We start from the raw sequence: 26343 nt of genomic DNA, 5'->3' as shown, positions 1-26343 counted from the left end.
CGCAAGAAAAATATTTCCCTTTAAATCCTATGGGACTCTTCACACAGAAGGAAAGCACCGTTAACCGGTTCCCGACTCCCCACTGCAGTTTTACTGCGGCAGACTGGCTCTCCTGCGCGAAGCAACGTAGCTCTACGTCGGTCGTGCCTGTGGTGCTGGGGGGCAAGCTCCTGCCCCCAATAGGCAGCAGGGATGCCGACCCACGGGGGCCGGCGGCCACGATTGCCATTGGGCACCCGCGATCGGGCACCCGCGATTGGGACCCCGATGACCATTGTTCTCTCTGAAATGATCACAGAGCGCCTGTGTTCCTTCTATATAGGATCAAAGGTCTCTATGATCATTTCACAAGTCCCCCCCCCCACAGTTAGAAAACACTCCCCTAGGCTCACAATTAACCCTTTGATCACCCCTAGGTTAACCCCTTCCCTGCCAGTGTCATTATTACAGTAACAGTCCATATTTTTAGCACTGATTACTGTGTTAATGTCACTGGTCCCCCCAAAAGTGTCAAAAATGTCAGTTAGGGGTCCAATCTGTCCGCCGCAATGTCGCAGTCCCGCTAAAAATCGCAGATCATTGCCATTACTAGTAAAAAATAAATAAATAAAGTCACATAAATCTTTCCCCTAGTTTGTAGACGCGATAACCTTTGCACAAACCAATCAAAATACACTTATTGTGATTTTTTTTTTTACCAATAATGTGTAGCAGAATACAAATTGTCCTAAAAGGATGAAAAATTTTTATTTTTTTTTTTGGGAATGTTATATAGAATACAGAATGTGAAAAGCCAAATCGCAAAAAATGGCCTGGTCATTAAGGGGGCAAATCCTTCCAGGCCAGAACTGGTTAATGTATTAAAATAAGTACATGGACCAAAATCCCAGTGGTAGAAGAAACATTTTTAAGTCAATACTCAACATTCCAACATTGAATTTATTTTACAGACAAAGTTAAAAGAAGTACACTTCTACATAACAACTTTACACCTTCCCTAAAAAGTGTGATCAATGTATATTTATGATCTCCAAATCTAGAAAAAATAGCTGATCATGCAAGTATTCTACAATTTGCCAGCTTATTCTTAAACAGTGTTGCATTAAAATAAGTATCTAAATACACAATTTAAAATACATATATGGAAGCTGTTTTATTACTCAAAGGATTTGTAGTTCTGTGAGACCAGATTTGTGATCCAGACACCCCTGCTAGACAGTACAGCCAAGACCTGGATCTTAAATGCAGTAGTTGCAAGGCTTAATCAGACCACACGCCTAATCTGCAACCACACACCAGTAATGTTATCCCTCTGCTCAATCTGCTCTCTTCTCCAGCATGTTCCCAATACATGTGCATGCAGGAGATTCTGACTGTGTCAGTCTACTAAGCCTTTATCTTCCAGTTTAAGTTCTTCTGCATAGGGTATTAGAGGATTGTATCATGACAGATTCAATTACTTACATTACTTCCTGCCAAAATGTATTTAATAAAATGTAGCAAGGTTTCCAGGCCTGTGGCCTGATGTGGGTCTGCCATTAGTAATGGAATCCTCTCCAGCCCATGTGAGCTGAATCCCTGGGTGTGACAATTGAAACAGTGACAACTCCGGCATCTTTGTTTCTGGTTTTTATTATGAATTAAGGGGATGGGAGAAGGGAATGAGTGGGATACTCCTTTCGGCTTAAACTAATTACAATTGGGACTTTGATCCTGGAAAAATGCCCGTTGACACTTCCTTGATGCCAACCAGCGCCAGCCAACGCTCACTGACTCTGAGAACACTCTGTAAAACAGAGGAAGTGTTGAATCCCCAACATATAGTCCAGTAGATCCAAGACTGAGAACTGTAGAACTCCTGACACTGTTTCACTGTGTAAGTCTTTGAATACTTCCCCCGGCTGGCACAGCTTGAGGTAGTATTTTGTAGAACTCCAGATAGCTAACACTGTAACTGGCATGCACAATATAATTCAGGGCCCAGACTGCAGGTGCCCCCTTTGCTCCTTGAACTCTTCAGGGTCCACTGACTATGTGTACCCCCTTTATACTTCAGGGTCCTTAACCTAGGTACCCCCTTTACAGCTAGCTGACCTTGGATACCCGAACCTCTTCTGGAGTGGTCCCCTCTAACACTAGGCAGACCCCCAGGGGCAATCCTCAGTACTCACGACCTGTGTAGGCTTTCCTGAGACTGGACCCCTCTCTCTCTCCGCAGGCACACGGCACACCAGATCCCCTCAGCTCAGCACTCTCTGGATTCTCAGGCGACACCCCGAGACATCCATCTTCCTCAGACAGGAGGAGAGACAGCCGCACTTTCCTTCCTGGGACTCTAATCCCGCCAAAGACACCGTGCCACACACTTCCCCCAAAACTTATACCCACTATCGGAATCCCTTGCAGCATAATCTGCCTTCTGGGGTAGTTACAAGCTGGGATGTGTTCCCTGATTGGGCTTCCCACACTGCCCTATGAGAAGCCTCTCACAGGAGCCAGTGGGGACACTTCTCCCCTCAGCAGGCACATCTGGAAACCCTGACACCCTGACTAGTTAAATAACAGTCCTGCTGTTAGGCAGACAAGGCCCACTATACCTTTACCTAGCACCTATTTGTAGGGTGCTACAAAAAAAAAAAATTAATAATATATTTTGCATGCGCAAAATAGCAGGTAATACAATTTTTTAAAGCGTAACTCCACTTTTGTTGAGAAAAAAAACATTCCCCTCTGGGTGATCTGTGTACATTACAAGGATTATAACAAACTTTGTTGCAGATTCCTACCTTTTGTTATTCTGAAGAAACCCCTGTGTGTTTTGTCTGTGTCCATGTTCTGAGTGAATCTAATAGGAGTGGTTTCATAATTATTAATCAGCTGCTGCGCCTGCAGGGCACTAATGAGAAAAGCTGCTGGGCCTGCATCCCTTTAGACGTGATTTCCTATTGGGAGTATCTCACCAAAAATTACACTTTTGTTGCAGGGGATGCCTGGAATCTGACTTTTATCTTAGGCAGACTTCTGGGAAAATCAGTGAGCCAATCACACAAGCAGGAAATTATGTTTCTGGGGTGTGGTCAGTACACATTCTGTGTACAGAACACCTCCAAGTGGCCATATTGCATTACATTTACAGAAAATTACAACAGCTGCAGATTGAAAAGGAAAGGTCCTTTTTAATAACATTCAGTTACAATAGGACTTGTGTCGCAATTTTATGCACTATATTATTTTTTCTTTATTTTCATTTTTTCCCAACGAAAGTGGAGTTATCATTTAAATATTAAAAAAAAAAATGATTTTGTTTTGTGAGAACTACAGCGGTAACACCAGGGCTTTTTTTTTCGGGAACGCGGTGGAACGCAGTTCCGGCACCTCCAGCACTTATTGTATGTAATGGCAAGGGGTGCTGTGATGTGCTACAGTGTCCATTGATGCTGGCAGTGGCTGCTGAGGGATCTATTACTGCTGTAAGGAATCTATTTCTGCAGGAGAGTTTACTGCGGCCGAGGGAGGTCTATTGTTGCTGCTGGAGGATATATTGTCCCTGTAAGGGAACTAGTTTTGCAGTGGGTGGTCTATTGTTGCTGGGCGGGATCTGCTGTTGAGGGAGCAGTCTGTTGTAGCTGCCGGAGGGTCTATTGATGCTGTCCGCAGGGAGATCTGTTGTTGTTCTCGGGGGGTCTATTGTTGCTGGGGGGTTATGGTTGTTGGCTGCAGGGGATCTATTTCCTGCTTTTCTTGTTATCATTAACAAATTCCATACAAATTACTTAGAACCAAAAATGTTACTTGGCTCTGTATTCTCTAAAATGGGCCATACTGGGAGGTGGGTAGGGGGGTGGAGCGAAGGAACGGTGCTCGGAGGTAGGTAGGGGTGGAGACAGAATAGGTGAAGGAACTCCCGAGAGGGGGATTTCCTGCACCTATTCTCTAAGAAAAAAAGCCCTGGGTAACACACACCTCAAAAAAGCGTCAGCCACATCCTACATGACTGCTGCAGTATACTCAGGGTTCCTTCCTCCAAATTAACAATACCTGCCATTTTTTACTATTATAGACTATAACTATGGAGAGAATTATTATATCTTTATTGTTGTGCTTCTCTATGCATGTGCAAACTGTGTTGGGTAATGTTAAAAATGTAATATCAATGCTTTTTATGGCTGCAGTTAATTTAGTATTATTCCAATAATTATTTTAAATAATTATAACGTCGTATAATAGTAATATGTTCATGTCATACATAGAAAAAAAAACGACTTCTCCAGTCACACATGAATCCTCATGGGAATATGTGTTTAGTAAATTTACCAAAACATGTCATTTCCTATGACGATCAAAAGGATTACAGACCAATTTTAGCTTGCTCCTGATAAGATTACAGCTATCTATCTGAGAAAATAAGTATCGGAGAAAATGTATCTGAAACATTAAAGTATAACTAAAGGCAATTTTTTTTTTTTTTTTTTAAGTATTGGATAGAGCAGAGAGGGATTAGAACACTTGTCAAGTTTTATTACTGTCTGTGCCCCCCCCCAGTAGGGAAATTCACTGTCTCTATTTGTTATGTTTGCTGTTACCAGCAAGAGTGAAAATTGATAGAACATCCCAACTTCCTGTTTTGGCTATGGGGCAGGAAGTAAACAAAATCTCCCACTTGGACACAGATGGAAAAAATTTTCCTTACTCTACGCAAAGTGAACAAAAAGTTTTGCTTTTTGTTCTACTTAAAGAGTAAAAGCTTTCACAATGCATTCTCATTAAAACTGAACGTAGGGGTTTGCACATCTGTGTTGGGGTGTATTGTCATGCTTTGAATGCGCCAAATTACTGTGTTGTGCCTTTTTGTACAGCAGCGTACTGTATTTATTTAAATTTCTTGCAGTAGAAAAAAAAAATCTGAAAATTGTGCTGTAACGATGACTGGGAATGAGCCCCAACAGCCAAGTTTGAAGTGCAGTAGCAAGCGTCCTTATTAAACTGTATTTTTTTTTTTTTGATCTGATCATGATCTGATTTAGACCCCGTTCACACTGGGGCGACCCCAGGTTGCCGTGGGTCGCCTGCCATAGAGAAGCTGTGGACCCGTTCTAATAGGAGCGACACAAGTCGCTCCGACTTAGAAAAAAAGGGTCCGGAGCTTCTTTGGGGCGACCTGGAGCGACCTGCATTGACTTCAATGTTATGAAGTCCATGCCGGCTGCTCCGAGGTCGCGGTGCGAGCTGCGCACCGCGACCTGTGAGGTCGCCCCGGCAAGTCGGATCGCCCCAGTGTGAACGGGGCCTTAACCTAAATACATACAAACATAAAAATAAAATAAAAGTAAAAAACAGAAAAATTCAAATGTATTTCATCAATTGAAGCAATACAAATAATTTCTCCAAAGGTAAAGCATGACTATATATATATATATATATATATATATATATATATATATATATATATATATATATATATATATACAGTAAAACCTTGGTTTGAGAGTAACTTGGTTTAAGAGCGCTTTGCAAGACAAGCAAAATTTTCAAATAAATTTTGACTTGATATGCAAGCGATGTCTTGATATACAAGTAGTCTCAAGTCACAGCTGAGTATAAAAGAGAAGAGTGTAGCAATATGGTTAAATTTAATGAAGGTTCAACATTTAGCAACTCACATGGTTGATGATTGGAACAGGCACATCTAACGATGCAGGCATCCAGGCTAAAGCTGTCCACATAGGACCATCCTCCACACCGCCATCTACGTCATCCTTTCCATGCTGCCCCTCGCTTTCAGATCGCTTTACTGCAGGGTGGTCTTCCCGGTCAGGATTACAGACTAGCAGCCGGCGGTGCGGTGGATGGTCTATGTGGACAGCTTTACCCCGGATGCCTGCATACTTAGATGTGCATGTTTTATTCATCAACCATGTGAGTTGCTAAATGTTGTACCTTTATTAAATGGAACCATATTGCTACACTTAGAGGCGCCTCTCTTCTCTTTGATACTCTGTAGCTCCTGCTGGATTTTGCTTCCAATCCCCTTGTGGAAGTGGCTATTTGTGGATGGACATTTTATGGTTACACAACCTATCGCAATGCAATAATCTTTTTATATGGACGATAAATTGAAGGATTTATGAATAAATGGTTGTGGAACGAATCATCTGAGTTTCCATTATTTCTTATGGGGAAATTTGCTTTGATATAAGAGTGCTTTGGATTACAAGCATGTTTCCGGAACGAATTATGCTCGCAATCCAAGGTTTTACTGTATATATATATATTTTTTTTTTTTTTATTGTGTCTACAACAGGGCAATATGTTACAAGAATGGCCCCAAACTCTGGGCTTTCGGAAACTCATTGGGGTTGATTTACCAAAATTCGAGAGTGTAAAATCTGGTGCAGCTGTGCATGGTAGCCAATCAGCTTCTAACTTCTGCTTGTTCAATTAAAGCGTTTGTTACCCAACATTTTAGATTCCTGATATGTGCCTGCTGTACCATGTACTTGTAAGAAAAAGCCTTCTCTTCTCTTTGTATTGCTTCCCTTATGTCAAATCCCTGGTGTTCCTGCCAGTCCCTCTGCTTTCCTAATTAAAACTGAAAACACTAAGCAGAAGAAGTCAGTTTCCTAGCCGTGCTGGGAACTCAGGGTACTTTCCTCCAATGATCAGACTTGACCTTAACCCCCCCCCCTCCGCACAGCCATTCACTGGGAAGATCAGAGTGCTCCTCCTCCCCAGCTTTAATGCAGCTGAGAACAGAGAAAATGTGATCACTTTTAAAAAGGGGGAAAAAAGGGGAAAAAAAGTAATTTATATTTTTTTTTATATCTATAACAAATACATTGATCGAGGATTAAAACATTGGGTTACCATCTAAAGGGTAATACAAGGTGATTAACCCATGCAAAGTCTGGTAAGTTTGTTATCTGAAGGGGAGGACCTCACGAGGTGTGGTGACTGGGTCATTTGGTTTGATTACCCCGATTACCTCCAGACAACAAAGTAGCATCACTATCCTGGGACAAGGGGTGGACAGGAGGGAGCTGTTGCCATGGGCGCAATGGTTATTGCAGAGATGGGGAGGGGGTGCCTTGACCCTAACCCTAAGGGGGGGCGCAGTTTGGCATCCTTGCCCTGGGTGCTGGGTGACCTTGTCCCGTCACTAATCACTATCACTTGGTGGAATTTCTTGGACTGTGTGAATATTCTATTTGATGCACAGGTGATAAGCACTGCTAGTGCTGGACTAATCATTTATGTTTTTTCAGCTTTTAACATTGAATATTTTTACTTTTATAGTAGCGGCTGTATGTAAATTTATATTTGAACTTTATGGTTTTGAAACACATGTGTGCTGGGTTTGGTTATACGGTTTGACTGTTTTACCACGTTTTGAATACAAATGTTTTGCCTTTCATTTCGGTTTTAAAAATGAATGGGTTGTTTTTTTTACAAGACTGTGGAATTCTCTATTAGTAAGGTAGTAACTGCAGGAAGTATGGCTACCTTTAAAAGACTCTTGGACACACATCTCAAGGATAAAAACATTCAGGGGTATGGGAAACGATTCACACCTACACAGGTTGAACTGGATGGACTATTGTCTTTATTCAACCTCAACTACTATGTAACTATGTAGCTATGTTTTACAAGGTGATCATTTACAATCACTTTACATTTTGACAAAAAAAAAAAACTGGAAGCTGATTGGTTTCTGTGCAGAGGTGCACCATTTTCAGTAAATCAACCCCTCTGGTTGTCAGAGATGTATAGTAACTAAGTAGAACTACTTCACTACTTCACTTAAGTACCGAAAGGCGGTATCTGTACTTTCCTAGAGTAGAATTTTTTTCTCCTACTTCCACTTTTACTTCACTACATTTTTTCAATGATTTCAATACTTCTACTCCAATATTTTTTTTGTTGTGCTGCATAGTTACTCGTTACAATTATAAAAATTACCACTGTCAGAACAGTAGATGGCAGGTTTCACGAAGCTCAAAACATGTGTATTATCAGCGCATAGGAAAATGAATGCTACTGTATGTATAAATAAAAGCTGCATTTGAAATAATAAAAAACAATATGATGTTCAAACTTTTGACTTCTTTCTTTAATAACTACATAACACAGTACTTGTACTTTTACTTTCAGTACTTGAGTAGCAAAATTAAAAAAAAAAAACTACTTGCAATACTTAAGTACAAAAAATGTTGAATACTTTACTACTTCTACTCAAGTCACTTTTTGATTGAGCACTTCCACTTCTACTCAAGTCACTTTTTGATCGGGCACTTGTACTTTTACTCAAGTATGGGTTTCGAGTACTTTATACAACTCTGCTGGTTGTCCCTCACCATCTCCATGTGTTCTCCTGATCTTCATGTAAATGCCAACTGATGTTGAATAATCTTTTGTGAAATATGAGCAGCAGGATTTTAGAATAAGATTCTTTTTATAACATCCAGTGTGCATGAGGGCTTATTGTCTAATTTATTCTAATCGGCATAGACTGGACAAAAGATCAACAAGACGTACCAATCGACTTTCGTTGCTTAGGAAAATGTGCATTTGAACAGTGTGATTTCAACCTCATCCACCACCTAAATTCCCAATGACAAGGCCATGACCTTCTCTTAACACACACAGAGTAACTCCCATCTAGGTGTGTTTGTTCACCATTAGCTGCTTACTTTACATCCTGGCTGTCTGCCCAAGGAATGTTATGTAAATAGTTCAGAAATATTTGCTTTATGACGTTTTCTAAATGAAGGGCTTCTTTTTAATCAAGAGGTCCATGACACATGCACAGGATGTCTAAAGGAAGGGAGAAGCTCACAGAGAAACATTTACTTCTCTTAGGAAATTCCACCAAACCTGAGTTTACTAACTCACTAAAATGATGCATTACATTAACTTTACATTTGCTCCACAAATCAGGACAAGCTAGTGTATGCAATCATTTTTTACAAAGTGTGAAATTCTATCTATCAAGGGCAGTACAGAGAGCAACCAACTAGAATCAATGTTGTACTGGTGTGACTTCTGGAAGGTGGATTCTGATTGGTACAACTTTTTATTTTTTGCGAGATACTTTGCTTTATGCACTGCTAACTGAAAATGGATAAGCGTGAAAATTGGCCTCCTATATCAGGTCTTTGCACAAGATCAGCCTAATTAACAACCAAAATTAGTAAGTGAAAAAACCCATGGAAACCAAATGTTGATTTGCTGCTTAAGCACTTCTGGACCAGAAGGATTTTCCCCCTTAATGACCAGGTCATATTTTGCGATTCAGCACTGCGTTACTTTTACGGACAATTGCGCTGTACCCAGATGTTCTTTTTTTCCAACAAATGGAGCTTTCCTCCGGTGGTATTTGATCACCTGTGCGATTTTTATTTTTTACGTTATAAACAAAAAAAGAGCGACAATTCTGAAAAAAAAAAACAATATTTTTCACATTCTGCTATATAACATTGCCTAAAAAAAAAAAATTAAAAAATCTAATTTTTTTAACATTTCAGGCCAATCTGTTTTCTGCTACATATTTTTGGTTAAAAAATCACAATAAGAGTATTTTGATTGGTTTGCGCAAAAGTTGTCGCATCTACTGACTACGGGAAAGATTTATGTCATTTGTTTTTTTGTTTTTTTTACTAGTAATGGCGGCAAACTGCGATTTTTTGCGGCAATATGACACTGTGGTGGACAGATAGAACTGACATTTGTGAGACTTTTTGGGGGACCAGTGACATTAATACAGTAATCAGTGCTAAAAATATGCAAGGTTACTGTAATAATGCCACTGGCAGGGAAGTGGTTAACCTAGGGGTGATCAAAGGGTTATGTGAGCCTAGGGGAGTGTTTTCTAACTGTGGGGGGAGGGAATTGCTAAATGACCACAGAGACCTGTGATTCTATATAGAAGGATCACAGGCACTCTGTGATAATTTCTGGGAGAAGAACGGTCAGTTGTGTTTACAATAGTTGACCGTCTTTCTCTCTCAGTGGGGAACGATTACGGGTGCCCAGCGACAATCGGTGCCACCGACCCCGTGGATCGCCATCCCTGCTGCCTAGTGGGGGTAAGAGCGCACCGCCGGCAGTACGCTCTCGCCCCCAGGAGCAGTCCCGCGGATCGCCGTACACGTACAGCCATTCGCGAAGCCAAGCCAGCCTGCCGCAGTATATATGCGGCGGGCGGTTGGCAAGTGCTTAAAGCACATTAGGAATTAGCATTTAAAGCAGCGCTCTACCTAATACGGGAAGCTCTGCTTGTCTGCCCCCCCCCCACCCCTTCCACTGCTACAATTGCCAATTTTTGGGGGTGGAGGAGCACGTATCTGGTTTTGACAGGTACCCACTGCCACTTCTGGCATAGTTTTCTGCAGCAAACTGGGCAGGAGGTTCGACCCCCCCCCCTCCCCTGCAACCAGCTCGCATGCGCATTAGGAAACCATCTGTTAAGGTGCCGTTTTCCCCTAGTCAAGATGGCGGCGCCAGCACCCGAAAGCAGACTGAAAAATCGGCTCGGGTGAAGACACCACTGGATCCCTGGACAGGTAAATGCACTATTATAAAAAGTTAGCAGCTACAGTATTTGTAGCTGTTGACTTTAACTTTTTTGGGGGGAGCCTGGAGCTGCTCTTTAAGAAAAATTACTTTTTATAGAATATTCTTAAAGTGTATGCAAACTCTAAGAGCATGCCTCCTATTTTCTCCCTTTTTGCCCATTAAAGATACCATTAAACGTGTTTTGATTATATCTGTTTGGAAAAGGCAAAAATAATGGCTCTCCATTCAGCCTGGGATCTTGTGAGCTGATAACCTCCTGAATTTCTCTATCTCTGGACTGTTATCAGTTAGCATTGTTCTAAAATATCTCAGTGGACTACAAAACACATCTTCTGTTATGAAGAAGGAAGGCAGGTGTTGGGTCCTAACACACCCCTTTTCTAGGGTGGCAACGTTGCTTAGTACAGTTGTCACCCTTGGACAGGAAGTGTGTTAATGGCATCAATACCAGGTGAAAAAGAAAGATAAAGAATGTGGAAAAATGGAAGCAGGCATCACACCTAAGGAGAGGTAAGCTTCACTATAATCAGTTTATGTTCTTGGATTTAGATACACTTTAACCACTTTAACCTATTTCTATCAGTATTTTTTGCTAGAAAATTACTTAGAACTCCCAAACATTATATATATATTTTTTAGCAGAGACCCTAGAGAATAAAATGGGGATGGTTGCAATACTTTAGTTCACACTGTATTTGCGCAGCAGTCCTACAAACGCAATTTTGGAAAAAACACACTTTTTTAAATTAAAAAATAAGAAAACAGTAAAGTTAGACCAATTTTTTTCAATAATGTGAAAGATAATGTTATGCCTGAGTAAAGAGATACCCAAGATGTCATGCTACAAAATTGTGCACGCTCGTGGAAAAGCGACAAACATTGGTACAAATATTGGTGCTTAAATATCTCCATAGGCGACGCTTTAAAAATTTCTACAGGTTACCAGTTTAGAGTTACAGGGGACCAGTTTAGAGTTACAGGGGACCAGTTTAGAGTTACCTCACATGTGTGGTTTGAACACTGTTTACCTATGTGGGTGTGACTTGCGTATGTGTTCGCTTCTGCGCACGAACTTGGAGGGATGAGGTGCTTGTAAAAGAAATAGGCAGGACAGGTCCTCTTTAATGTAAGATCTGGTGTCAAAAAGACCTCGGATTTCATATTTACCCTTAAAAGCAAAAAAAAAAAAAAACAAATGTCATTTTTTTTTCCCAGCATGAAAAAACTGGCCCTTTAAGGCCATTGGGAGGAAGCAACGTATGACATCGCTCCAGTCCTCCAAGGCCATAGAGTTGAGTGGGGGCCATCTTGCCTTCCGACTTGACTTTAGTCCGACTCGACTTCCTGCCTCAGACATGGGCGGACCAAATTGTTTTCCCCCGTTACCAACGGCTCCGATAAGTGGGAGAACGACCGGGAAGTGGGGGGCACTTCTCCTGCCACCCATAAAAGTGATCCCGCAGCGAATCCGCCACTGGGACAACTTTTAGGTGAAAGAGGACGCCATGTAAGAAAATACCGGGGGTTATGGCAGCTATCTCCTGCCACAACACAGGTATTTATGTCAAACTACCAATGTAAAACTGTGGCGGGCTGTCTGGAAGTGGTTAAAGTGGTTGTTAAGCCACTTAGTGTTTGTGCTACAATCCCCTCCCCCTAATAAATGATTTGCCCCAGTGTATGTGTTTTGTAAAAAATATGCTGCTGAATACCTTATTTTATAATGCTGCTTGGAGCCCACATGGGAGGGCCAGGTAGCGAACAGAGCTGACAGGCGGCGGGTTTGGAGAGGACAGAGGAGAGCTGTGGATGACGGAAGCACGTAAACTGATGAACTGATGAAACATGATTATTGTGGTCAATTTACAGGGGGGAACGAAAGAACCAGGCAGGATCAGAAAGGGATTTTGGGTGATAGAAAGGGCCAAATTACACAGCACAAGCACTGTACTGTATAACATGCTTTAAAGGAACAGGATCATTTTTTTGGGGGGGTAACAAATGCTTTAAGTGTTAATTTTGTTGTAGCAGTGACCCATACCAAGCAATCAGAATTTATGAAGTCATACCAGTACAAGATGGATACTGAAAGCTATAGCTTATTGTTTTTACCAATAAGCACTTTGGAAAAAGAATTCTTTATTGAATAACGGCATGTGTCGCCCATGGCATCTAATTACTATCTTTTTTTTTTTCCTTTTCTCACAATGCACTGGGATTATTAAGGGGAGAAGTTTATTTGATGTCCTTGGCAATACATTTTTTTCAGATTTTTCAGATACAAATAAAAGAGATAAACAATTAACCATCATTTCAGGAACAACAATTATAGTGGGCTTATTTTGTCACTATCGTTTTTTTTTTTTAATTATGTTTTAAATTATAAATATAACATAATAATTGATAACACTGGGTTATGTAAGCTGTTATAATTATTTTATTATTTATTTACTTTACAAATATTGTAAATATATTAAAAGTGCAGATCTACCTAAGCGCCGGTTCACATTACCGCGACGCTACTTGCAGGGGCGACCTCCGAGATCGCGGTGCGAGCAGCGCGCCGCGACCTCGGAGCGGCCGCCACGGACTTCATAACATTGAAGTCTATGGCGGTCGCCTCCTGGTCGCCCCAAAGAAGCTCCGGACCCTTTTTCTAGGTCGGAGCGACTTGTGTCGCTCCTATTAGAACGGGTCCGCAGCTTCCCTATGGGAGGCGACCTGCGGCGACCTGTGAGGCGACCAGGTCGCCTCACAGGTCGCCCCAGTGTGAACCGGCACTAAGACTACTCATGCTGATTGCCTGTTTAGAAAAAATACACTTTCTGTGCATATTAGTATTTTGTGCTCCAAGACGTAATTTCAAAACATCCCTCACAAAGATCAGCTGCACCTCGTCGGAATTGTCGGAATTGTCGACGTCGGAATTGTCCTTCTTCTGAAACCAAATCTCTTTGTAACCCCTTACTTCTTAGTTGTCTCCCTTTTCAGTCTCATGTAATGATTTCTATAAAACATGTATGATTTAAAGTGGGAATGCAGGAAAACATCTTTTTAAGATTAGTTACCTGTATTCACATGTTGTCCATGCTACATAAAATAGGGTTGATTTACCAAAGGCAAAAAGACTGTGAACTTTGCATAGTGCAGTTGCCCTTTGCAAGTGGAGTTGCTCCAGAGCTCAGTATATGAGGTAAAGCTTCACATTGCAAAGAGTACCCAATCAAGTGCAAGGAAAATATAAGAAACAGTATTTTTGCTTGCACATGATTGGATGATGGAACTCAGCAGAGATTCTACTCATTTACTAAGCTCTGGAGCAACTGCACTTTGCAAAGTGCACAGTATTTTTGCCTTTAGTAAATGAACTCCAGTGTGTCCTTTTATCTTCCAGTGGTGCTGCAGCAACCTACTGTTCCTTACAGTGAACACAGAGAGTCACCCACTTGGCACCTTCTCCATTCAGAAATGTATTTGTATACTTTTCAAAGAATAGAAGGCATTATGTGGATGGTTGAGGATAGATTTTGACTTCATCTCCACCTTGCCCAATCATAGAACGCCTTTGTTTCCACTGAAAAGAATACAAGATGTTTCTGAAGGCACTGCAGCACTGCTTGGAAGATCAAAGAACATAGTGTATGTGTATTGACTACAAATTAAAATTTGCACATCCCCTCTATTACTCGGGACATTACATATTATTCACTAAAGGTAACTACATTAGCCCAACCTAACTTATAAAAATAGATTTTTCCTGAAGTTCCACTTTAACTACCAAACATGTTAAACTACACTAAACATGTCATCTAACCCCTACATTATCAGTTTCAAAGAAAAGTAGCGGTAAAAAATGCACTTACGGGTTTAGCCAGTCATTTTTTATTATTAATTCTTCTTTGTCCATGTAGCTGGGGCATGGCAGGGGGTGTGTGTCCTTAGTAGATAAAACTGAAAAGTGTACCTCTTTCCCATTACATTAAGTTGTTAAGTATGGAGAAATGTTCCTCAACTCTGATCTTCCATGCTTATAAGTTCATACGTTTCAGTTCTCTTTGCAAGCTCACAAATAGGAGAACCCATTGCAATGCCTGATGCCCTGCATATTATAGTGAGAATGATCCCAAATACTGGTTATATAACTTATATAGCTGTTCTCCTACCTGGTAATAGACAACACATGCCTGTTTAGCATCCCCTGAGATATGGACTTAAAAAAGACTGATGAAGATTAATGCTTTTTTCCAATTACTACTAAATAATTTACTCCAAATGGTGGGAGATTTATGAGCACTGCTATAGCTGCTATACTGCTGTGGCAGCAGGTGCCATTAACTGAATGGTTGTGAGATGCGTGTGGTCTTTAATGTCCTAGGGCTATGAGATCATCACACACTACATCTAAAGTGAAACTGTGAATAAAGGATGATCGTACTTGTACTTTCCATAGCATCAATAGTAAATTCCTTAGTCAAGGAAGTCAGCCCCTGGCGTTTCTGTGGCTTGAAGTTCTTTGATGATTATTTCCTTGGTATTGTAAACCCATAAGTTCAACATAAGTGCAATGTACACCAAGCAGTAAAACTATTCCGAAGCTTTAAAAATGTTTCTTGAAAAGAAACACTCTCTTAGGCTGGTGTGCCAAGATCCATCAATCCCATGCTGACTCTTACCTAAAGCTTCCAGCCAGAATTTTATAGCTGCAACTTGACAGATTATAATATGTTTTCATATACAAATTACAGGTCATACATCTGCCTACATTTCTTTTAAAATGGTTTTGAACACGCTATAATTATATTAAAGAGCATGCTGTTAGCTAATGAAATCATTTCATAAAATATTTTTAACTGGGTCACTGATGGCCTTTTTCATACCAGATGGCATACAACGTTTACAATATTTTGTTGAATGACACCCAAAACAGTCACGTAAATGGTTATAACTATAAAGTAACTGGTGGAGGAGTTGAATGAGTCCCTTCACAGGATGTGAATCTAAAACGTGACTATACAAATCTGCTTTAATGGTTGATTAAGCACATGTTTTAAAATGTACAACAAATGCACTACAAATATACAGAGGTGCATGCACAAGTGCAAGCCAAAAAATGGACCCCAAAATCCAGGCTTTTTTTTTTAGAACATAAAAGCACAAATCTAGCCAGTGGAGGTCACTATTAGTGACTGTGTACAATGCATGACCACAATAAATCAATGTTCAAAAGATATCTTGTAATATTTAGTAACTGTATACATGTAAATGGTGCATGCTGAAGTATACTTTCACTTCCAGAAGCCTTTGCACCATGACTGCATTACTGTGAAGAACGTGAAATTGTTATAGTTTTTTTTGTTGTTATAATGTCATTGCATTATTTCCTCTGCATATTTTTAGCGTAGAAACTTCCTGAGACCTCTTTTCAAAGCAAGGGTTGCAAGAAACCATTGTTTGATATATACTGAACAGAGAGAACTCCTTACATGACTGATACCTTATGTCAACAGAGGAAGATGGAGTAATGGCCCGTACAAATGATCAGAAAATCGTATGATAACCTGATCGTTAGTACACAGCTTTCTAGAGCTAATCATTATAGTTCATCCGATATTATCTGATGGAACAAGCACAATATTTTTTCTCGTATGATACCAGATAGTACGATTTTCTTTTAATCAGTACAGTTGTCATTCTAAAACACAATACAAATACAGTACAACACATTACATCACTTCCAATTTTATATTCTGTCATGCGAGAATTTTCGTAACTTTAGTAAACTCTTCATTTTTGATATGAGACTAGCATGCAGAAAAAAAAAAAATGGGCGATACGCTCAATTTATGTACAAGGCATTAGTATTCTGAGCCACTGAAATCTCGCCCAGTAGTAAATCTACATATCTCTTTACGGCAATAGCCCAAAAAAACTGAAGAGCAAGTTTGTAAAAATGCACAAACCATATCCAGAAACACTATAAGGTAAACAAAAATTAAAACTCAAACATGCACCCTTTAAAAATGCACAATCCAGTCCAGTAATCATTTTCCATTTTAAAGCCTGCCATGGGCAGTCAAAATGTGAAACCAGTTACTTTCCATTACTCTCTTAATAAGACACTACTAAGAAGTACTTTCACTTAACTAAACCAATGGCGGACTGGCTAGCTAAACTACAGTTCTATTAATTCAACATCGCACAAGTGTTACAAAACAATGAAATGTCTTAAAATAAGCCACTGGTGAGACAACAGTTAACAAACCCAATGATTAAAATTGATATATTAACATTTCATATATTTAGTTGCATCAGTTTTTAACAGTATATTTGGGTGTGACTGTCACTGGAACAGTACACATTTCCCACAATAAAGAAAATAGTTGTTTGTTCTGTATAAAGGAACAAAAATCCTTTTGGGAGTTGTGGTGACCATTATACTTTCCAAAGCTTCCAATTGCAGCGTGTTAGGGACACGCTTGTATAAGGTTAAACCATCCATCATTCCCATGACATAAAAAGGATGCCACCAAACCTTGACTACTGCAACATTTCACGATAAATTTGCTAAGAAATATAATTGTTTTTGTTGTCATAAACATTTGCAGCAACAGTTGCCATGAAATTAGTCCTACATGACCCAATTCAAGTGCTAGCTGTGTGATATTATAGAGTCCATAGATCATATGCATATCATTTTGAATGGTTTTCTTGCATGTTTCCTCTACTTAGTAATGGAACAAAATTGGTGGTCTCATACGACTCACTAATTACCTTATTTTAGGAGTAAATACTTTTATGGTTTGTATTATTTCTATGGTTAAGGACACTACGAGTTTGAGCTGGTTGTGTTGTCTCCATGCCCAAGACATGGTTTGCTCCCAGTAGGGGTGTTTGGGTGGTGTAGACAACATCCTTACCAGTAACCTAACATCTATCATAACATCCGGTACTAAACTTTATTGTGACTTCTGTCTATATGTGAACATTCCAGAGCTGGTTGTTCCTTTATGTAACCACAATTACCATTGTTTTTTTTCACCTTTTATCTCTTTCTATGAAAATCAATAAAAACTGAAGAAAAAATAAATAAATTGGTGGTCTTAAAGAGCATTTTTCTGAAAACGCCCAGCCTGTGTACAATCTTTTGACGCATGCTAGTGCTGGTTGTTTCTTTATTGGCATATTTCCCATTGAGGTGACTAATGAGAACCCAAGGAACCGATAGGGGGCTGAAATGATAGAAGGCTAAAATGATATATGAAATGATATATGGGCTATCCTCATCATTATTATCAGCCTGTATCTTAGAAAACTGAACTGTTTGCAACCAGGGATGTTAAATGATTATTTGCAACATCTATGACAATTATAAAGTTATGTGTTACAGATAACAAAATAAGGACATATAGCTAGAAACTTCTAACAAATGACATTACTCAAGTTCAGTAGAATAGTACAAGAAAAAATTTACATGAACTAACAAAATATATAAAGGGAACATACTTTTAAACTGAACCATTCTCTTTTTGTAAATTAGAATACTGAAGTCACAGTGTACAACCTCGACATGGTCACATGAAATGCTGTTTACCAGACCACCAGTCTCCTGTGCATTTAATTACAATACTTTGAACGCATTCTTAATTATGCTGTGGCGGTTAATTATGTGGTGCTCTTGGATATTAGATTTTTATCTCAGTCATGCTTTCAAGTTCTAACAGTTTGCATTGTTACAAAAATAACAATTTCTTTTGCTTATTAGCATATGGAACAATATATAAATGCAAAGCTAAAACGGCAAAGCAAAGCACACACTAGGGAGGATTTACTAAAACTGGAGCACTCAGATTTTGGTGCAGCTGTGCATGGTAGTCAACCAGCTTCTTACTTCAGCTTGTTCAATTGAGCTTTGACAATAAAACCCGGAAGTTAATTGGTTCCTCTGTAGAGCTGACCCAGATTTTGTGCACCCCAGTTTTAGTAGATCTTCCTCGCTGCCTTCTGTCTGTAGACATCATCCATCCATTATCTGTAATATATATATATATATATATATATATATATATATATATATATATATAAACACATATACATAGATATAAATGTCATGCAGTGGAAGAGAGTGTAAGCCATTGTCAAGACTGTGCAAAATTAAATATAACCAAGAACTCCCTTCCACAGTTGGTGGTATCAGCGGGGAGTGTCAATCATTTCAAAAAACTTTTACATGGGCATCTTAGCGAATGCAATATACAGGGATATGGGAAATGGTAGTGACATAAACACTGAATGAACTGAATGGATGGGTGTCTTTCTTCCACATTACTATTATGTGGAAGACAAAGTGGCATCTAATTTTTTTTATAGAAATGCAAAGTTCTTGAATTGGCTAAAACAAAGTTCCAATTATGATCAATAACCCTTGTTAGTGATTATTTTCAGAGCAAAGCTCCTTCATTGTGAATACTATATCATCCATACTTAGATCACCATCCAACAGATTTGTTATAAAGCAGCATATCAGCGATCATTCAAAGGTAATTAAATGATTGTTTCTTACCCATCAAGTGCACGTTTGCTTCTGTTCTTTCAAATACGAACTTTAACATAAACCATGAAAATAGACTCAGACAGCAAAGAAAGAAATAAAAATATCCCAGTGTGCTGTGAGGAGGGAAAAAACATCTGGAGCTGCTGTAAATCCCACGACTGAGTTTTGTTTTTCAGAGAGGCTAGATTCACTAACGGGACGGTTACAGATCTGCAGTTCACTTCATCCGTTCACCTCTTCTTCTTATGAGAACCAAGAAATTAAAGTTTCAGTGCTGTGAAAAGTCTACCACTGCCACTTAACACTGGACTTTTCAAGGCTTAACAGCTGATTAGAACTAAAAAGTGTAGCAAAAAGGGAGAAAGCCGTACATGGGACTCTGTGCCTCTTAGACAGACTGACACTGTACAAACTTTCCTTATTAGGAATGAACTAAAGAATGTTGGAAGGCTCCAGGATCTTCCCTTTTCGTTTTGTAAAAACATTAAAGTTTATTTTTCATTTTACTAAATTCATCCAGTTGCAATCACAGGGCATCTTACATCCTACTACACATGAAACCTTAAACACCAACTCCAAGACGCAAGCAACATATGAAAAGGAACTGCTAGTGCAATCCAGACATTGTTACCATCATGCTAAAGTCAGGTAATTCATCAATATTACACAATGTTCCATGGTTACGGATTGTACAGAGCTGGGTCCAGATGGGACTGCAGTCACTTGCCATTTATTGTATTGTGCAGTCTCTCTGCTGATTTAAAATAAAAATTGGGTCAACTAAAGTGTGAAATATTGTAGCGTTCTTTAACTTTTTGGAACAATTGTGTCGCTGCCAGCTCTATGCATGAGCCCAGTGAGGTTGATTTAGAAATAGGACACATGCACACATGGCTTAAGAACTGCCTCTTTTACAGGCGTTTGGTGCTGTTCTTTCAGCCTATAAAAGTATCTTTATGTTAGCCTATGTGTCCTTGGACACATAGGTGTTTTATAGGTGTTTAAAGAGGAGTAGTTACTGGCTGAAAAAAAAAAAAAAAGCCATCATTCAGGAGAGGAGCTTTTGAGCAGAAAAAAACGCTTAACACGCCTAAATGTATCTAAATGCACTTAAACACTAGACACGTTTAGCGCTTGAATAAATTCAAATTTTGCTCAATGGAATCCATTATTTCTCAAATACATGATGGACGCATAAATGTGTGTGCAATATGCAGCTTTAGGCACCTTTTTTAAAGTGATTGTAAAGTCTCCTTTTTTTTGTTAAATAACAAACATATTATATTTACCTCCCCTGTGCAGTTGGTTTTGCACAGAGCAGCCCAGATCTTCCTCTTCTCGGGTCCCTGGTTGCTACTCCTGGCCCCTCCCTCCTGTCGGGGGATACCCGTGCTATGGGGGCACCCGAGCCGAGCTACAGCTCTGTGTGTCCATTCAGAAATGGAGCTGCCGCTCGGCCCCGCCGCCTCTCTCTCCTGATTGACTAACTGAATTTGATTAACAGCCATGGGAGCCAATGGGACCGCAGCTGTGTCTCAGCCAATCAGGAGGGAGAGTCCTGGACGGCCGAGAGATTTGTAGACATCGCTGGAAAGAGAGAGGGCAGTTGTGCGTTTTTTTCAGCAGCCCCTGAACTCTCCTCTATGTTATCTTATCTGTCCATGTACACTGAGATGTTTAAAGTCGTTTAGAGGCAGTTGAATTTAGTGGCAATTTTTTTAAGCAAAAAAATGTGTTTAGACGGAAGTTTATTGGCATTTGAAACACCAAATGCTTGTAACAGCGTCTAAACGCGATAAATCACGTTTATATGGTTTCGTTTATAGGTGTTTTCAATGGGGATACATGTCATACCATTTTACAATGTAAAAAAGCTTTTAAATGCAAACGCCGCTAAACGTGCTTTAAACATGGCATGTAAGCGCGGCAAAACTGGCGTTTTTAACCATCGGTTACTAGCTGTCAAGTTTCAGTGTTCAGGAGAGGCTTTCATACGTCCCGTTGATATGAAGTTTTAGGGGGGTGCTGGGGGGAGCTGCTACACCCAGAAGGTTTTTTATCTTAATGCATTAAGATAAAAAAAACTTTCCTGACTTTACAACTCTTTTAACCGGTTGCCGACCGCCGCACGACTATATACTGCGACGGTCAGCCCCGGCCAGGCAGAATGACGTATCGATACGTCACTCGCCTGTCACTGACTTGCGAGCCTATTGCGGGCGGGCGCGCGCCCGCCGAGGCGCGCGCCCGCCGCGGCTCGTTCACAGACAAGTCAGTGCGTGTGACCGGCGGACTCGATGTCCGCCAGTCACACTACGATCGCTCCTGTGAAGGGAGAAAGACAGAGCGGCTTGTGTAAACAAGCTGCCTGTCAGTTCTCCCTGTGTAAAAGTGAAGATCTGACCGTTCTACTATGTAGAACTGTTGATCTTTGCTTTTACACCAATAGCAATGTCCCTGCACAGTTAGAATCACGCCCCTAGGACACACTTAACCCCTCCCTGTCCAATAAAGTTAACCCCTTCCCTGCCAGTGTCATTTTTGCAGTAACAGTGCATATGTATAGCACTGATTACTGCAGTAATGTCACTGGTACCCCCAAAAGTGTCAAAAATGTCATTCAAGGGTCCGATCTGTCCGCTGCAATGTCGCAGTACCGAAAAAAAAATCGCAGATCGCCGCCATTACGCGTTAAAAAAAAAACACCAAAAATGACAAAAATCTTTCCCTTTGTTAGTAAACGCGATAACTTTTGCGCAAACCAATCAAAATACGCTTTTTGCGATTTTTTTTACCAAACATAGGTAGCATAAAACAAATTGGCCGAAAAATGTTAAAAAATTTAGATTTTTACATTTTTTTGGGGGAATTTCATATAACAAAAATGTGAAAAATATTGTTATTTTTGCAAAATTTACTCTCTTTTTTTGTTTATAGCGCGTGATCAAAAAATCGCACAGGTGATCAAATACCACCAAAAGAAAGCTCTGTTTGTGGAAAAAAAAGGACGTCAAATTCGTTTAGGTACAGCGTCGCACGACCGCGCAATTGTCCGTTAAAATCACGCAGTAAAAAATCGCAAAAAAAACCCTGGTCCTTTAGCAGCCAAATCCTCCGGGGCTTAAGTGGTTAAGCAGCTTTTTCCTGCCAGAGTAAAAAGCATTCAGAGGAGAAAATCCAACACCCTGTGTGCATGAGGCCATATAGCAGAGAATGTTTGATTTGCCAAATGAATGCTCACTGAGCTAAGTGAAAGAGGCGAAGCTCTCTTTTTTTCTTTGTACATGATTGAATATTCAAACAACCATAGCTTTACTTTATTCACTAGCATAAGTCAGACATCCCAACCTGCAAAAACTCATTTCAGGGAGGTGGCGAAGTCATTTCAGGGAGGTGAGCCCCCCCCCCACATGAAGCCGCCGCCGCCCCCCCCCCCCCCCACGCACGCACGCCTGCGCCGCACCCCCCCTTTCCAATTTAACACTACCAGAGAATAATGAAATGAAATGTAATCAGTATACCTGGTGCTGGTCACTGATGCTGGTACTGGTCACTGATGCTGGTACTGTTCACTGGTCTGGTCACTGGTGCGGGTACTGGACACTGGTGCTGGACACTGATGCTGGTACTGGTCACTGGTGCTGGTGCTGGTACTGGCCTGGTCACTGGTGCTGGTACTGGTCTCTGGTACTGGCCTGGTCACTGGTGCTGGTATTGGCCTGGTCACTGGTGCTGGCCTGGTCACTGGTGCTGGTACTGGCCTGGTCACTGGTGCTGGTACTGGCACTGGCCTGGTCACTGGTGCTGGTCACTGGTGCTGGTCACTGGCCTGGTCACTGGTGCTGCTACTGGTGCTGGTCACTGGTGCTGGCCTGGTCACTGGTGCTGGTACTGGCCTGGTCACTGGTGCTGGTACTGGCCTGGTCACTGGTGCTGGTACTGGCCTGGTCACTGGTGCTGGTACTGGCCTGGTCACTGGGGCTGGTACTGGTCTCTGGTACTGGCCTGGTCACTGGTGCTGGTATTGGCCTGGTCACTGGTGCTGGCCTGGTCACTGGTGCTGGTACTGGCACTGGCCTGGTCACTGGTGCTGTTACTGGCCTGGTCACTGGCCTGGTCACTGGTGCTGGTCACTGGCCTGGTCACTGGTGCTGGTCACTGGTGCTGGTACTGGCCTGGTCACTGGTGCTGGTACTGACCTGGTCACTATTGCTGGTACTGGTGCTGGCCTGGTTACTGGTGCTGGTACTGGCCTGGTCACTGGTGCTGGTACTGGTGCTGGTGCTGGTACTGGTCACTGGTGCTGGTCACTGGTGCTGGCCTGGTCACTGGTGCTGGTCACTGGTGCTGGCCTGGTCACTGGTGCTGGCACTGGTACTGGCCTGGTCACTGGTGCTGGTACTGGCCTGGTCACTGGTGCTGGCACTGGTACTGGCCTGGTCACTGGTGCTGGTACTGGCCTGGTCACAGGTGCTGGTCATTTGCTGGTACTGGTCTCAGGTGCTGGCTCTCTGGTGCTGCTCTCAGGTTAGATCACTGTGTCTGTCACAGAGTGGGGTGTCACAAAGATTGGTCCCGCGCGCCAAAATGCCTCCTGGAGTGGAAAATGTGGCTGTAGTAGAGAGCAAAGCTGCTGCTTGCTCTCTGCAGCTCCTCCCACAGGCGGAGTGCATGACTCATATCACTCCGCCTGTGAGCCGGATCTACTTCGGCTCTGACGTGATTTCTCTGTGCAGGCTTGCTGACAGCTGACACACTCCCTGCCTGCATCGATGAGTCATCTCATCTGACTCACAGTCTCACACACACAGCCGGGATATTGCCCTGAGCTTGCGGGTGTCCGTGAGCTCAGGGCAGAAAGCGGGAGTCTCCCGCGACTTGCGGGAGACTTGAGATGTCTGCATAAGTGAACATTCATGTTCCAAAATAAACTTTCATTTGTTAAATGAATATTTTTTACTCCTTTAGTAAATGAAGAATCTGATAGGTACAGGAAGCTTTGAAAACAGGGGAAACTTAATTGATATGTGAAACATACATCTCCCTTTACAATTGCTGAAAAGTGGGCTACACCTGCTCATTCCAACTTCAACTATGTAAAAGATACACACATAAAAATGCACTATTCCACTTGAATTGTATGAGAACGATGTTACAATGGAAATGTGTGTACTACATCAGGGCTTGACAAATTTGCTCCGAACCTAGGAGCCAGCTAAAAAAAATTAGGAGCCAGTTTTTTCAACTAACAAATCTTATGGGTGGAACATGTAACATGTTCCCAAAGGTGAACTTATCCTTTAACCTTTTCACAGCCAGAGCCGTCTTTGTGTTTTATGCACACATTTAAAAAATAATTTGAGGCCTAAAGATTACATAAAACCTCCAAGCATTATATATTTTCTGAAAGTAGACACCCTAGAGAATTAAATAGTGGTAGTTCCAATTGTTTATGCCACATGATATTACCTCAAAGGTAAAATTACCCCATTTTTTGGTAAAATATAAAAGCTGAGGTTGCACAAAGTAAATAGATACCCAACATGTCAAGCCTTAAACATGTCAGTACACTATATTTTCCATAGGTGACGCTTTAAAAGCCCCCTATAGGTCATAAGTTTAGTGTTATGAAGGAGGTCTGGAGCTAGAATTAATGCTCTTTTTATGGTGTTATGTAACATGTGTATCATAATCAATGTTTTCAGACGTAGGCACCCCGCAGAGTGCGCTTACGTTTGCACGTGTGTATATGTGGGGCCTCAATTTTTTTTTGGGGGGGGGGATTTTATCTGCTTAGGTGTAACTTTAAATTTTTACAATTAAAAACTTTTTTTTTTTTTTACTTAACTTTTTATTATCTTTATCTTCATCTTTTTATTATCTTTACTTAACTTTTTTATTTTCATCACATTGGGGACAAAATTCGGACCAAACTTCTTGCCGCTTTTGCGACCTGGGGTATATCGAACCCTGTACTACATAGCATCTTGGTTTCCAGGATGCTTGTTTATACCTGTTTACATCTTTAATCATGATATTTATGGAAAGTCCAATAAAATACTGCTACAACAGAAGACATTATATGCCCAACATATACTGTACAAAAGTAGCAATCAAATACCTCCTACTAATGTCCTGTTTCCTGGTTGTTGACCACAGATTGAAAACACAAAGAAAAACTAACCGGTTTTATTGCATTTTATGATTAACTTATTTGACATGGCAACCGGATGAGGTTCTTTGCTGTAGATATGTTCTGCACTGTTAGTGTAGCAAAGTACAGTTTGTTAATCATAAAAAGACTTATTTAAATATGGAATTTCACAAATCTAAACTGAATGTCTTAGTTATTTATGGCAACTCAAATGTATAAAAGAAAAAAAAAAAAAAAAAACACCGCTATCCTGTACTTTTTAATAGGTCAAGCTTTTTTTGACAGCTGCATGACCTGAGACAGGGAGGAACCCAATAACCTTGGTATGTTCTCTGCCTTCTTTGCTTAATATTATCTTTCCCAATAGTTTCTGCTGCTTGGGAAAATTAAATTAAGATATTTATATGTGGGTATTTACTTCATGACATATAGAAAAATGGATAGATCATTTTACTCTAAATGTAAACTACAGATTCCATTTTGGGAAGATAAGAGAGCATTAGGGTATGAGTATTTATGTCTGGCAGATATGATAAATGGCTAGAAAAAGTAGGTTAGCTTACACTGGAAGAAAATATTACAAAATGTTGTAGTTCTACATAAGGTTCTGTGTTGGTCTATAGAGATCTAGACATGGGAAGTACTAAACCAAATAATAATACAAATGTACATGGGCATGTTACAAGTATACACAAATGTAGTAAGTTCTACATAAGGTTCTGTGCTGGACTATAGACCACTAGACATGGTCAGTACTATACCAAATAATAATACACATGTACAGTACATGGCCATGTGATAAGTATACACAAATGTAGTAAGTTCTACATACGGTTCTGTGTTGGACTATAGAGAGCTAGACATGGTCAGTACTAAACCAAATAATAATACAAATGTACATGGGCATGTTACAAGTATACACAAATGTAGTAAGTTCTACATAAGGTTCTGTGCTGGACTATAGACCACTAGACATGGTCAGTACTAAACCAAATAATAATACACATGTACATGGGCATGTTACAAATATACACAAATGTAGTAAGTTGTACATAAGGTTATGTGT

At 40.6% G+C, this 26343-nt stretch overlaps 1 protein-coding gene across 3 annotated transcripts in view; it reads right to left on the bottom strand.

Annotated features, from left to right (window-relative positions):
- The window catches only part of ARHGAP6 (Rho GTPase activating protein 6), a 788712-nt gene that overhangs the window by 142764 nt on the left and 619605 nt on the right, over nt 1–26343 (bottom strand). The window contains exon 1 of one of the 3 annotated variants that reach the window (XM_082245538.1): nt 19133–19425. The exons of the other annotated variants lie outside the window; for them this stretch is intronic. The gene's annotated coding sequence lies outside the window, so the exon portion shown is untranslated. Of the gene's footprint in view, nt 1–19132; nt 19426–26343 lie in introns of those variants that run through there. 3 annotated transcript variants of the gene reach the window in all.

The sequence above is a fragment of the Pelophylax lessonae genome (assembly GCF_965119305.1).
Source record: "Pelophylax lessonae genome assembly, chromosome: 2".
NCBI lineage: Eukaryota > Metazoa > Chordata > Amphibia > Anura > Ranidae > Pelophylax > Pelophylax lessonae.
This window is presented reverse-complemented; position numbering and strand designations above follow the sequence as displayed.